The 15095-nt window shown below is 43.7% G+C and overlaps 1 protein-coding gene across 1 annotated transcript in view; it reads left to right on the top strand.

Annotated features, from left to right (window-relative positions):
- The first annotated feature begins 267 nt into the window (after nt 1-267).
- LOC8035610 (brain tumor protein) overlaps nt 268-15095 on the top strand; it is a 75084-nt gene continuing 60256 nt past the window's right edge. Inside the window, exon 1 of the mRNA XM_029987134.4 lies at nt 268-378. The gene's annotated coding sequence lies outside the window, so the exon portion shown is untranslated. The remainder of the gene's footprint in view (nt 379-15095) is intronic.

Below are 15095 nucleotides of genomic sequence, written 5' to 3'. Positions count from 1 at the left end.
TTCCAGCAGAGTTCTTTGACACTTGGGGCGATTCACCCCTACCGGCCGCGCGGTCAACGCACGCAGGCCTCCACACCGCTTCACCGACGCGGCGTAGCGACCGCTACGATCTCGCTAAACTTCGGAAGCCACGTCGGTAGGGCCCCGCGTATCGGGACTCGCGGGCTCGAACCGCAGAAAAACTAGCAAAAATCCACGAACGAGCCCATTTGTGTGTGTGTGTGTGTGTGCGTGTGCGTGTTGTTTGGAGCGGCTGGCGCCGGCGACGCCAGGCGCGCTGTTTTTTGCGCGGCTGTCATCTTCAAACATGGCGGGCGCGTCGGCGAGCACATGTGTATCGGCGGCGTGAAAACGGACGGATTTCATCGCTTCGGAAACGTGAGTGAGCCTCTGCCACGTTCGTCGGTGTGGCTTTAGTGTCTCCGCGAGCGCTGGGACAGATTGTCATGGCCTTTTACGACGCCGGAGCTTGTATCATGAGCCGCCGGTTCGCAGCATGCTCAGTGTGCGCGGAAAAAAAAATAAAAAAAATCGTTGGCTCTTTGTCAGGTTTTTGCCGGTCCCGCGTCGGTTACTGGCGTCGGCAGGCGATATGGCGTTTAATTTTTTTGCCATTCGGAATGTGGGCAGGCGTTTTTAATGCACGGTTATACCGCCGCTCTCGTTGTGTTGTCGACCACCCGTTTATGCGTTTCGGCACCGGCCCTTCGCCGCTTCTTTTTGTTGTCGACGGTTTGGCCGCGGCGTCCGACAACAAGCCTCTTCGTTGGCGGCGATTTCCTCTCCCCTTTTCTAACGTCACAACACGGATCTCCCAAACAACAGTCTCGCCGATCTGTGTTCGCGAGGAAACGGAGCGGTTGTTGACATTCCGAGCGCGGGGGTTTGCTCTAAAAAATCGTTGCGGCGGTTCCAGGCGTGGCGTCGCAGGCAACCCCGGGCCACCGCCCGAAACCGCCGGCGACCGAAGCTGCGCTGGCTGCGCCGTACGCGAACGCCGGCTACGCGCTTCTTGGCCAGATGTTTCGATTGCGGCCGACAAGCAACGCCACTATTCTACTGTTAGGACCGGCGGGGAGGTTCCAACTTCTAGTGCGAAAATCTCCCTGCAATAACCATTCGGCGTCTCGAGAGGCTCGAGCTTGTACTACGCGCAGCCGAAGCACGGCAGAACGCAACGAGCGTGTTTCTAGAGGCTGGACACTCGGAAGGAGCCGTCCTGCGGGCACGATGTCGTTTCGTGTTTGACGGACTGATCGCTTTGCTCCACGGTGTCGGCGCGTGCCGCGGGTCGCCGATCTCGGGTTCGTCGACATCGGTAAGCGTCGCGAGACGCAACTTTTTTTAGGCGGAGATAGCGCCGCGGATGGGTTACGAAGCACGATGTTTGGCCCCCGTGTCGTCGTGGTGTAGCGTTTCTGACTGATACGACGATGGTTTACGGTGTTTTTTTCGAGATACGACGATGTGGCCCCGCGCTAGCGTTGCCGAGGAGGCGCCGACGCGCTAGTAGGGTTCTCTGGTGTCTGTAGCTGTCATGGGAGACGTTGCATTCCGGCGTAGGGAACGCAACCTTGGAACGTGCGTTCACGGTCCTTGAAGCAAGCAACTCAAGCAACTGCTTAAAAAAAAAAAAAAAGTGCGAACAAATAAACAAGACACGCGGGAATTTTCTTGTTCTATCTTTCTTTCTTGCGTCTTTTGGGCTTCGGAGGTTGTTTTTCAGAAATCAACCTTCAACTCCACATGCGAACCTTGACGTCCGCGGGTGTCGGTGTTTTTGCTGTTGGGTTGAAGAGATAGAACGTTTACTTGCATCAGTTCAGCATGGCTGGCGCCTAAACTGGGGAAGTGCATGCTGTCGGCAGAGCAAGCATAACCTCTTATTTTCATTTTCAAGTAGTGTGTTTCGATGCAAGCATTTTTTTTTTTAAATGTGTTTCAGGCGTTGAAAAGATGCATTTTCTAGTGCATTGTTAATCTGTCTTGGTAAAGTGTGTGTGCACTTGATCCGCTCGGCAACGAAATGTTGGCTACCTTTATCCTTTATATCCGAAAGTGAATGATGCATGGAATGCAGTACTCGAGGACCAATCGTTTCAATCTGTTGAGAAGACATCAAACCGTCATTTCCAGAGCGAAGACCCTATACATTAATAAAATCTCTGCCTTACATTTAGCAAGCCGTTAAAAAGCTTTAGAAAATGGCATTGCTGCATTCATTGGCCTTTATACTAAATAAAAGCTGCCTGTAAAAGATCCCCCCTTTAGCTTGAGAAACATCTTATAGAGCTCTGTGCTTAGCAGTCTCGTACACAGTACTCGAGAAAACGTAAGTGATTTACAATTACTCTTGCTTGAAAAGCATTCAATTAGATTAATTGATTAGAAGAAAAGTAACTGGCCGTTACTTTTCTGATTACTTGAGGTTTAAAAAAAACGACAGTTTTTTCTGTTGGCTTGAAAATGGTTCTTTTGTGTGGTATATTATGGAATTAGGATCACCGAATTATAAACTAATTATCTTCTTAACCCACCAATTTCGGCAGAAACTTGGTTCGAGGATCCCTGAGTAGGAAACTTGTGAAAACAAAGGCTGCCGACGCCTTTGTTTAGTATTTCCAAATGTTCCCTTGCGATTACTTCTTAATAAATGTATTAAAATGATTCCAAAATTACTAAAAAAACAAGTAATCGATTACAAGTAATTTCATTACTTGTGATGAGTACTGTACAAGTTTGGTGCTTAGGCACGTGGACTTTGTTTCAGTCACTTGGGAGGGTAAACATGTTGAATCAGACCGTAGAGGTAACAAAAAAGGAGAGATAGAGTAGTTCATGTACTGCCTTTGTATTCTAACATTGAAGCGGGTTCGTCCCGTCTCAGTGCTCGGCCCGAAGCCTGGGATTTCGAGTTGGCCCGGGCAGGGCTCTAATCTACCCTATTTTTCGGTTGTAAAAAAGAAACAACTCTTTCATATTCGGATTGGTCTAAAAGCCAAGTGTCTGGTTTGAAGGGACGATCCACCGCCGGTTTGTGATTGCCGCAATCCCTTAGCACGCCGCATGTTCTGTGGCACAGCTCGGAATTCAGAAGCGGGACGCCGTACCCGTTTTCCTGAATTCTTTTGCTACCGAATCCTGTCTGAGCCTACTCTCTTACTAAGAGCGCACCTTCTCATTCCTTTCAGTCGTGCCTCAGCCCTTATTAGTAGAGTGTACCGACAGAATGAAGATGGCAGGGGAGGCCCTTCAGTTGTCCAGAGCGAGCTACCTACCTTCTACCACACTTTGGCGTCTGGTGAGCTCGGAGCACGCACGTGCGGCCAAAGCGCAGAGAAATGAACCGGGCACGTGCCGAAGGTCAGAAATTCTAAGGAGATGCTCCGCCCTGCCATTCCAGATCGCTGCTTGCCCAAAAGATGGCGGTTGCCAATGTTGCTCGACATGATTTCGAAAACGTGTACCAGCCTTCCCACCGAGTTCGATCAAGATGGGGTGTCACACGTGGCCGGCATGTTTTGTCATTGCACCGTGCTGGTGGTCGTTCTTATGTGTTCTTGCAGAGAAAAAACAAGTTCGGCAGTGCGAAACGCGTGATGTAGAAGGCACGCCGTGCTCAGCGGCGAAGCCACCTCAATGGCAGCAGTCGTGCCATCAATGCAAGCTGTGTGTGCCAGCGTCCATTCTAGCACGCACTGCTGTGACACGTGCCGGAGATCCCAGCTTAGATATTGTTGTACCACCCTGGCAACTATTTGAGGTCACACCGGTTTTCTGCCACACGCAACAGCTCGGCCTGTGCTTTTACGTGAAGTACATTGCCTAATGAAGTTTCAGAGCAAGTTCTGGTTAGTTGGAACGGCGCTGTCATCCCATGGACTGGATTCTAGTGCTGTTGCAGGAACAAGCAGGAGGTCATAGGAGGTCATTTATGAGAAGCATTTTCTCAAGAAAATTTGCAACTCCAAAGTTCATTACTGACAAAAAATACTTTATGTGGAAGGAACTCCAGGAGCTGTCCAGGGATCGGGGTGCAATGAGAGGCCTTTTTAAAAATGTAAGGCAGTTTGCACTTCAGTTGCATGTAAAGCCTCGTAGGTGTTAATTACAAGCAAATTAGAGACAATCGTTGTACATTTCTTTTGCCTTCGTATCTTTCTCTTTTCTGATGCAGTTGTCGTCCCTATTGTTAGGAAAATTTTTCCAACCAAGGACACTGGAGGGTACCTAAGTTAGGTGTCAGCTTCGAGCTTGAAATCTGCACTTCATGTTAACCCTAACAACAGCTTGGAATACCTGGTAAAATACCTGGTATAAGCTTGGAGGATGCAAAAGGCTGCTGATGCCACTACACATCTGCATCATTTTCACCACCTCTTGTGTCGCAATGATGTCACACTTCGCAACGACTGCTTCCTGCCAAAGTGCCTCATCATTTATGTCCAGAGTTGCTGCGAGCATGTGGCTCCTGCATGCAGTTTCTTTAAGTATAGGAGCTTAAAAGGGTACACAGTTTGTCTCGTCACCTTTTTATTCACCGGCAACACGAAAGGGCTGCTGGTTTTCATGCAAATCAAATTCTGACATCTGTTTCAGCAGAATGATCTGCTCAAACAGATGTCAGAATTTTCGGCTCCACAAAGACAGCCAGATCGGGTTGCTTTTGCCGACGAACCCAGTGCCATGAAACTTGTTGCCGAGGTGTCTCTAAATGGTGCATCTATCGTAATCAAATGTCGTGAGTGTATGTCGTAAGAAACAATGTAGGCCTAAAATTCCCCTTTTTCCTTATGCACAATGGTCAAAACTACCGTCCCTTCGACGCTGCTGCTTGCAGACGGCAAAACATAAAGCAGAAACACGAGAACGCTTTTTCGAGAGGAACGCTCGAAAGCAGATTGGCCTTCAAGCCAAAATCGTACCTCCTTGCACAATGTTTTCTGCCATCTCTCTTTCTGGGCCAACCTGTAATGCCGTTTCGTAACTGCCCGCGCTCCGCGAATTTGTCTGCCTCCCTGCTCTTTTGTCGGGGATCGTGGTCGAACATCTGTTGTCTTCGTTTCATAATCTCGGGTTAGGTTTCTCTTATGGGCGGATTTTCGTTGTCCGTTGGTTTGTGAGGCTGCATCTTTTTTCTTTCTTGTCTGCTTTCAGTTTTTTTTTTAGTACGGTGTTCTCTGCAGCTTTCTCTGGGTCACTGAATTCTTTTGTGACCCCAAGTGGGTTACGAAGGGCATGCAGGCCGATGCATATTTAGCCCTTGGTGGCGTCAGAAACGACCCTGGGCTGTCGAATGCGACAACATGCTGTTATGCGACCGTTGTCGTCGGAGCCATGGCGTAAGGACCGTTTTCTGCTTTTGGCCATCGGACTGCCTACGTAAGAGTGTTTTGCTCGATTGCCGCGTCGACGTTGACTTTGGCCAAAACGTCGCGAAACACGGAAACTTGTGGCGCCATATTTTTTCGCTTCCAGTCCGCGGCACTTCCAAAAGTTGAAATTTTATGCGGTGCGGACTATGTGGGACTTTGTTTTTTTCTCAAGAAGGTTAATTATGAGATGTGACAGCTAATGTGAATTGCAGATTACGTCGATAATGATTTATTTATGATACAAGCTTCTTTGTATGCTAATAAGGCAGGCATTTTTCAATGTGTGCTGTGTACGAGATCTTTTTTATGTATGGACGATGCACCGAGCATGGACTGTCTAGGGAAGATCTTCCCTCTTTGGCAGAAATTTACTTATCTAGCCTAGACACGGGCTGCGGGGTATAGTGAGAGGAATACGGTACTCTCTTCATATGTGCCAGCCCCTTAAAGACCTTCGAGACCTCTGAATTTTATAATAGCCAGTTAAATACGAGGTACCTAAAGCTCGAGAGGAGAAGGTGATTGCGCTGCAATTGTTCTTCATGTCTTTATGGGGTCTCCTTCCGTCCGAGTAATTTTAGGGTGTGGTCTCAATTTCGAGTATCATCTCGGAATAGTCCTTGTCACTCTCTACTTGACGAGTCCTCTGGTTTTCGGGCCATAAAACGTGACAGGGAAGGTGTTCAATAACGATATACGTGAACAATTATTTATTTTTGTTTAAAAATTTGCGGCGATCGTGCGCTAGTTCTAGGAGCCGGCTGAGAATCATACATATGCCTGTTTTGTCCTTCCACCTTAAAGTAGGAACTTGGTTGTTTCTTTGTGGGCTTGTGAAAGGTCACCACCATCTGCAATAGTACACCGTTGTTGAAATTGTTGATGTTTCTAGAGGGTTTCTTTCTTTTAACTATTTAGTTAAGAATTTTTTCTCCAATAGGCCGGGAAAAGAGTTGGCACATCTAATTGTGGCTGATGTGCCGGCTCAGCAAGAGGGTATGTAGGCTTCACATTTAATTTGCATGCCACAGTTCTTGGGGCAGAAGCGGGAAACCTGCAGAACCAGAGACGACGCCCTAAACTCTGTTCACCCCTTAGCTGACAGTGCAGTGAGAGCCACGCGCACGTGGGACCAGTCATACGTCTAGCTTTAGCCATGCACAGAGAGCATGGTCAGTTGATGAAAGGGAGGCAGCTGATTGGTCTGCAAGTGGGTAGTTCTTAACACAGTGTCAGCTTAGGGGTGAACAACATAGTGTGCGAGAGTATTGGGGAAGAGAGATGCATCTGGTCAGCTTGACTCAGACTCTCTTAATTCAAACTCGTGGATAATTCAAACTAACACGTGGGTTCCGTTATATGTGTTTCTAGGGTGAAAACTTTCGGTAATTGAAACTTTGCATTATTCAAACAAAGTTTTGGTCCCCCTTGGGTTGAAATTAACGAGATTCCACTGTACTTGTTCCTTGGGTATTGTTGCACGTAATTGCTCCCACATGTTGCTACTATTTAATGGGTTCCGAGGTTAATGCCACATTGGGAGCACCTGTGGGTTCCGTCTGCGATGGTTTTTCGTCTACGACACTACGCCCCAAGCCGACTAGACGTTTGATGTTTTTTGAAGAGCATTTCTTTGGTTTCTTTGGTGCTTCTTCGGCTGTGTGTTCCAACCTTTCTTGTCTCGGCTGGACAGCATTTTGTTGATGTCGAGACTTTTGGTTATGTAGGGTGCTGCTTAAAACCTCTGCCCTTTATAAGTCAATTCTGGAAGTGTTCATGCATCTCAGCGTAGGCTGCGTTTTTTTAATCAACTCGGAACCAGGCGGCCTGAGCAATCTTGTCGAATGAAACAAGGCGGCTGTGCTTTGTTTCAGCATAATTTGGCAAGTGCTAAAAGCAACTTGTTTCAGCATAATATGGCAAGTGCCAAAAGCAGCGACCCCAACAAGTGAATACGGTCACGTTTTGTAAATGTGGATACCGTCAACGTGGGCAGCTGGCTATACATACAAAAGTTCCGAGAATGAATTTTGTGTAAATTCGTGCATTTTCGTCTCAGTATTATAGACAACTTGCATTATGGAATTTCAGGGGAACAGAGGTGTGCACATTGATGAGACATGGCTGTGACATTGGAGTGATGCATGTGCCAACATACCACTGGAGTTGCATGTTCATGTGTCAAGAGCTGTCACATGCTTCGCTCCATCGCTCCAAGTGGCTCACAGGAGGTGTAGCTTTTGCACACTGCCAAGTTGTGCCGAAGCAGAGCGTGCAGTCTTGCATCGAGACTCGTGTCAGGTCACATTTTATGTTCCCCACTTAATTTCTCGTTTTTTTTTGTTTTTTTTTTGTCATTTCTGTGAAGTCTTTTAGTACAGCCCTGACTTCATGGATTGCATACTTCTGCATCAACCCAACCAATTATCTCATCTGAAGCTCTGTTCTTGCAGGTTCCCACCCCTGATCCCAATGCTTTCACCATGTCATCATCAACCCTATCCCTGCCCCGCCCCCTGCATGCACATATGCAGACACACTAACCATTGTGTCTGCGTGTAATCAAAACATAGTCGAATAAGAAGTCTCAGCACATTGCAATGTTCATACTGCACAAGTTTCTGTGTGGGCAATAACATTTCTCAACAGCATATGAAATCTGACTCGACAAAGAGACCACATTAGCTGGATATAAAAAGGGTGGGTGAACAGTGCAAATGTTTTTTTGTTTTTTTTTAATAGGGCAGAAGTTTTTTGTACCTGAGACATACCTGATTTGCAGGTTGTGTATTAACTGCCTACTTTGGGAAGTGTTGAGTTAACAGAACTTACTGCTGGGTGCATTGGGCAAACTACTTGTTTCATGTTCTTTCCTACTCGCATGGCATTATTCCTTAAGGGCTTGTGTTGCATTTTTCCCCAGTTACATGGCATACAGTTAAAATTTATTGCGCATTTTTTGTTGTCGTTAAGTCATCTGTGAGTGCACAATTGGGTTCAGTTTGCTGTTTGAAGCCATAGCTTTTTTTTTTTGGGGGGGGGGGGGGGAGGTTTTAGCATTTTTGTGTCATGGCCGCTCTAAACATTAAAAGGGACTACTATGTCTAGTACACTTGGTATTGAAAACAACTAAATGAGTACACCCTGTTCAATCAGATGATCAGCTGCATATGGGTTAAACGCTTGGGTTTTGCCCTTTGTGAGCACTGCAATACTGTGGAAAGCGAACATATTTGTATCATTCACTCTCTTCCTTCCACACTATAAAAGAAGCCGGACAAAGGAAGCTGTTTGGTGCAGTGGAGGAAAGCTTACCGAGTTGAGCTCAGCTTTTCGAGTTGCGACATAATATGTACTTCTCGGGCATTGCTACTAATTTAGTATGAGTGAACTTGTGAGTTTGAGACCTTCGATATGTGTATTCGGGCGGGTTTATTATCTCCGTTAAGTGCGCTTCTCTTTGTGCATGAGTGCCCCGTGGTGAAGCGGCGCCCGTGAGGCACATATTGCGATTTTGCGCACATCGCGTACATCGCTTTGCCGCCGCGCAGCCGTGTACTAAGGAGAAGAGCACCCTCCAGAGTGGGATAGCTCGTAAGCGCTACGCACTTGTCAAAAATTAGGGGGAAAAAAAAGAAAGACAGAAAGAAATAATTGGATGAATGTTTATGTAAAAACTCAGCCCTGCAGTAGAAGGTTAAAAGGCGCGGACTGAAACGGGACGAAAAACGACACACGTACGACAAGGACAAGCGCCAAGTACAAGGCTAGGGCTCTGATAAGAGACGGAAAAATCGCGCGGGCGCCTTATCGTAACCGCTAGCCTTGTACCTGCTCCATGAGTGATAACTTTAGCGCACTACCGCGCTTCTCACGCACTCAAATTCTTTTTTTGAAATTACTGATCTAGTGGTTTCCGATGACGCCCAGGAAGTTCCTGATTGAAACCGCCATGTCTATCTTCGCTGATTTCAAAGTTAGCCATTTTATTCTGTCATTTTTTTAGTCATTATCTAGCGAACTAGATGATAAGTATAGTGCATTCTCGGACGTCCGCCACGACGAGTATTGCGGTCCCGAGAAAATTATCTATTTACCCCGAACACGCTAATTTTAGGAAATTTTGTTATTCTTCGCTGAAGCATCTGGCATATGTGGGTGATTTCATCTCAAATTGTAGGAGAAAAAATGATGGGTTCTCAAAAAAATGATTGAAAAAATATATGTTAGTGTTAAATATGTGACTAGAAGAAAACTTCAAATTAGAACTACGGGAACTTTTTTTTTTTTTTTTTTTTTTTGTTCTTGAGTCTTGGGCTTTGAAAGGGCAGAAGGTAGGTCTTGCAAGTTTTCCAGTTTTCACTAGTGGCACATTTTGAAGTCTCGCATCGTTTAAATTATATTTTTTGCAGCAATGATAACTTTTTTTATTGCTTGAATACTTTACATAGAAGGGTTAAAGTTCACTAGAAGTGTGTTTCCTATTTTATTTTATAAAACAAAAATCCTTGAATCTGGCACCTTTGACAATAATGGCCCAAGTTTGAATCGAGCTAGCTTTTGATGTGCAATTATTTAAGTCATAATAAACGTGTAAAATGAAAGCTTGTATCTAAGTCTATTTAAAAATTATAATATTGTTAAATCAAGTATATATATATATATATATATATATATATATATTTAAAAGAAAGAAACACAGAACACGAGAAGGAAAGCTCAACAAATATAGGACGTTTTAAAGGTTTTCCGTGAGTTAATACCCGCTGGGCAATCAAGTTTTGCCTGACACGTCGCGCCATCTAGTATGAAATATTTACAACACTGAGTCGCCGAGCAAGCACGTCAATAAGCGTGCACGCATTTTTTCTTTCTTCAAACAACTTTCTTTACACGTTAGCTAAGCTAGGCTTGTTAAAACCTCCCAATCTCCGTCTTTACTATTAGCACTTCTATGCTTGCGAAATCAAACGTACGTTTCAAATCTCGTAGAATAGTTGGGATAGCATCACGCGGCTCCGGCGCTTGTTTTCTCTTTTCTGCTATGTGCGCGTCTTCCCTAATTTAACCTATTTTTTTTTTCTTGGTGAGACATAAAGTATTTTTAATGTTCACGTAAGCTGCATTGTCTATTTTTCTTCGACGGAAAGTGGGAACGAAAGGGCAATCCACGGGCCGAGCGCGACATACAGATGCTGCCACCCTTTTTAACCCAATGAGCGTCGCATCCCCTTTTTAGATAGCTGCCGTGATTGTTTATTTAGCACAGACAAGGTCCCTATGAACATTAGCAGCCTTTCCTTTTATTGCTTCGGTGACGGGTTCTATGCTGTCCACATATCGGGCATCTCATCACAGTTTGTCGGACACAGTTAACCAAAACCGAGAGAGGGAGCAACTACAGTCGTTACCAATGAAGGAAGATGAATAAATCGAAGTAGCTTTGTGGGAATCTAGCCAACTGCTAAAGGAACAAATGGGAAATAACGCATTTTGCAATGAGCTCAGGAAGTGCGTAACAAAGTGCTTCCCCCATTAATTTATCCGACATGCTCAGCGGCCTGCTACAAGCTTGGAAAAGTCGCTTCTCAAGGCTCGTACCATCGTATTGCGCTTTGATTTCGCGGAAAACTGGAGCGGTGTTCTTCCGCAAGCGGTACGATGCTTTCATTGGAAGAACCAAATCGTGTCTATCTTCACTTGCGTCCCTGCAACGGACAGCAAAATCTACAGCTTTGGAGTCGTCAGCGACGGCATCGTGTACGGTAGAGCACACGCACTGTTCGCTCTGCGCTCAGTTGAAAAGTGGCTGGAAGAAAACATTCCGATATTTACAAAACTTGTCCAATACTGCGACCGGAAGGCTAGTCATTTCAAAAATGGGTTTCAACTGCGAGATGGCGAAGAGACAAGAGGTGACCAAATCGATTTTTATTTTTAAGCTGCGGTACACGGCAGAAGTGCGTGTAATGGCGCGGGGAGAGTCCTCAAGCACCAAGCCTCATTGCACAACCTAAGGTCGACAGAACTGGATACTATTAAAAGTGCTGATGATTTTTTTCTCGTCTCTGGAATGAAATGTACTCCTCGAAAACGGAGCAGCATGTCTCGCCCAATACCGTGACGCAGTAAAAAAATAATATTTTTTTTTGTATCTTGTAAAAAAACAAACAGAAGAAACATTCAATCCTTCCACTTGTGTATGAAGCTCAAAATAGACAAATCATCTAAAACTTCAATAAAAAAACAAAAGAATCCACAAGAGTAATGTTAACCTCACTTAAGATCACTTTTTTTATTTTATTACCATTAACGTTACTGCGAGCTTATAATATTAAAAATGCTGTGTATTGTTATGCATTTTCCCCATCTCTGTATGATTTGTTATTGCCTCAAATAAAAAAGGAAGTCAAGAAGTGTTAAACGAGTCTCGCCAGTATACGTGAAAATGCGACCGCATGAACGAAGCAAAGTTTCGCACTCGGCCCACTATAGGTTTCTGAAAATAATTTATCTCGCCCCTTCATTGCCTGACATAGAGGTTTGTGAAACTTAATTTTTATGCTTGTTAAATAAAAAAAAAAAGATGTTTCGATAAGTTTATTTGAAGAAAAGTTGTGACAGCTTAGAATGAGTTTTCTTATCAGCATTCCTTAAGCCTTGAATGCTGATAAGAAATTTTATACTAAAAATTGTTTTCTACTATTATTTCGGTGGAATACTATCGGTTTATCTCCTATTCCATATATAAAATAACAGTTGGCCGGTGTGAACGTTATTTCTTTCAGAAACCAGAGCAGCTTTCACAGCAGAACAATAAAGCCATATAGTTATAAAAATGACGCATTTAAATACTCCTTCTTTCCTCGAGCAATTATTGATTGGAATAGTTTGCCACCTGATGTCGTAAATACTACTAACTTCTTAGATTTTTGTTCCAAGTTATTGCAGCGAGTGTAAACTGTGTGATATTATGTTTCATCCACTCCTGTAACAACCTCGAAAGAGGTTAACAGTATTAATAAAGAAAGAAAGAAAGTAACCGCTGCGTAGATTTTTTTTTTTTTTTTTATACAAAGGTGATGGCTTGTTATTATTTCTTTTCTTTTTTGTTTGCATGTCCGGTGTTTTTGTGCAACGAGAAAGCTGCGTAGTTTGAGTGTTTGAGGGAAGCGAACTGCCGCGCAACGGACGTTAATGGGTTGCTGCACGGGGCAAGGCAATCAAAGAAGGCATTGTTTATTTGGAGACGTTTTCAAAAACGGAAACTTCACGAGTTTCCGTTTTTGAAACCACAGTCTCGGGTTTCAATTATTGTTGGACAGGCCAGTATAGGCGCATCTAACCATGGTATTCGCGAGGCGATGCTCCAAAAGTTCTTTTCCTGCTGCTCTAAAATTATTATCGGACCAATCACATCACTGCATGCTCAGAATGACCCCCCCCCCCCCCCCCCCTTTCCTTCCTCTCCTGTTCATCAACCCCCTCCCCCTCCCTCCCTCCCATCGATGGTCTGGGAGTTGTCACCTGGTTCTGTACCCAATTTTTGTCCGTATTGTTAACCTTCGTTGTTTGTTCTTTTTTTTTTTTTTTCTCTTTTCCCCTTTTTTTTTGCTTAGCCTTTTTTTTTTTTTTTCTTCCCCGTCGCGGGACACAGCAGATGTGCGGGCGTCGCGCGAGTGCGCTACTGGCTCTTGAAACGCGTTCTCTACACCCCCCCCCCCCCCCCCCCCCCCCCCGCACTCCACCACCCTCTACCATTCCTTTTTTTCTTTTTAACCTCCTCTTCCTCTTTTTCTGTTTTATTAACGTCGTCCCCTTTCGTTTTTATAAACATCCTTCCCGGCTCCCTGGACCGTTACGGCGTCTCTTTTTACTTGTCGCCCACCATTTTTTGTTTGTTTATGGTGTTATTTTATATATATATATATATATATATATAATATTGACGAACGCGGGCGCGTGGCTTTGAAAAGTGGGTTTTTGTTTTTTGATGTCCCGCAAACGGTCGTGCGCAAACCAGTCCCTATTATTATTATTATTTTTTCCTTGAAATTGCAAGTTTGACGCTTGTAACTTCGATAGCGCCGCACGACCAACAACTTGTGAGATGGCAGTGCTGCGGCGGATCGTTCCGTCACGTGACCATACCGGTATCGGGACCTAAATTAAGTTTAGCTGTTTCGCGTTTGGGCCGCCAGGCCGCGCCAAGTTTCGCTGCACAGTTGGATAGGCGCTTCTCTCCTTCGCGTGTACTCCGCTGGGTGGCGTAGCCTCCTCTCAAACTGCTGTTGTTATTAAAACACACACAAACACATAGATACATACACACAGTTACTGGCTAGGTTGCGTGAGCTGCCGCCCGATATGTAGGGTTCAGCCGTGTGGAGCCGCCCATCCATTGCGAACGTTCATCTATTACGAAGAGCGCGCGTGCAAACGGTTGGCGCGGGCACAATGGAGAACGACTGCCCCCACCGTCGCGAAGTTGTGGACATTCCCACGGAGGAGGGCTGTTGTGGGGAGCAAAGATTCGAAGATGGAGGGCTCGCTCTCTGCTCAACCCCTCCTAGGTTTCTGCATGACGTCACGACGGTTTAGAGATGGGTGACCTGTTTTTTTTTTTTTCTTTGTTTTTGTTTATGCTACACCCTACTATTTGCGACGTGTGCGACCGAAACCGTCGCTGCGGTCGAACCTTGGACGATTGGCCAAACGCGAAAGGCTGAACAGCATGCAAAGGATTTAGCCAGCGACGAGACGAGCGACAGCGACGAGAGTCAGCGACGAGCGACGGAGATTTCCCACTGTCGCTTATCGCGTCGCTCGGTTTTTTGGATTTTTAGAAAAGGACGCTCATCGCCTTGGTCGCTTGCTTCCGTCGCTTTCATGCGGTTTGCCTCGTCGCGCGACTGACCGAGCGACAGCGAACCCGATTAATCGTCACCCTCTAATGGATTACTCGGTTTCGTGCATTCCCATATATATATATATATATATATATATATATATATATATATATATATATATATATATATATATATATATATATATATATACTATATCACTTCACTCCATCGTACTGTCTCCGATATATATAACATATATATCATATATGAACCGTACTTAATCCTATGAATCATATAATCATAGTATAACCCCCTAATCCATAAATTGCTAGCCATATTCCGTCCTGAAACTTGATTCTTTATTCATTGATTAATACGTTCATTCATCTTCACTATATATATTCATATATATATATATATATATATATATATATATATATATATATATATATATTCATCTCACTATATTTATTCTATATCCTCCTCTATACCTACTATATATAAGTCCTTATATATATATATATATATATATATATATATATATATATATATATATATATATATATATATATATATATATATATATATATATATATATATATATATATATATATATATATATATATATATATATATATATATATATATATATATATATATATATATATATATATATATATATATATATATATATATATATATATATATATATATATATATATATATATATATATATATATATATATATATATATATATATATATATATATATATATATATATATATATATATATATATATATATATATATATATATATATATATATATATATATATATATATATATATATATATATATATATATATATATA

Source organism: Ixodes scapularis, unplaced genomic scaffold, assembly GCF_016920785.2.
Source record: "Ixodes scapularis isolate PalLabHiFi unplaced genomic scaffold, ASM1692078v2 PGA_scaffold13__105_contigs__length_92229423, whole genome shotgun sequence".
Lineage (NCBI taxonomy): Eukaryota > Metazoa > Arthropoda > Arachnida > Ixodida > Ixodidae > Ixodes > Ixodes scapularis.
Note: the sequence above shows the minus strand (reverse complement) of the source record. Positions and strands in the feature narration are given on the sequence as shown.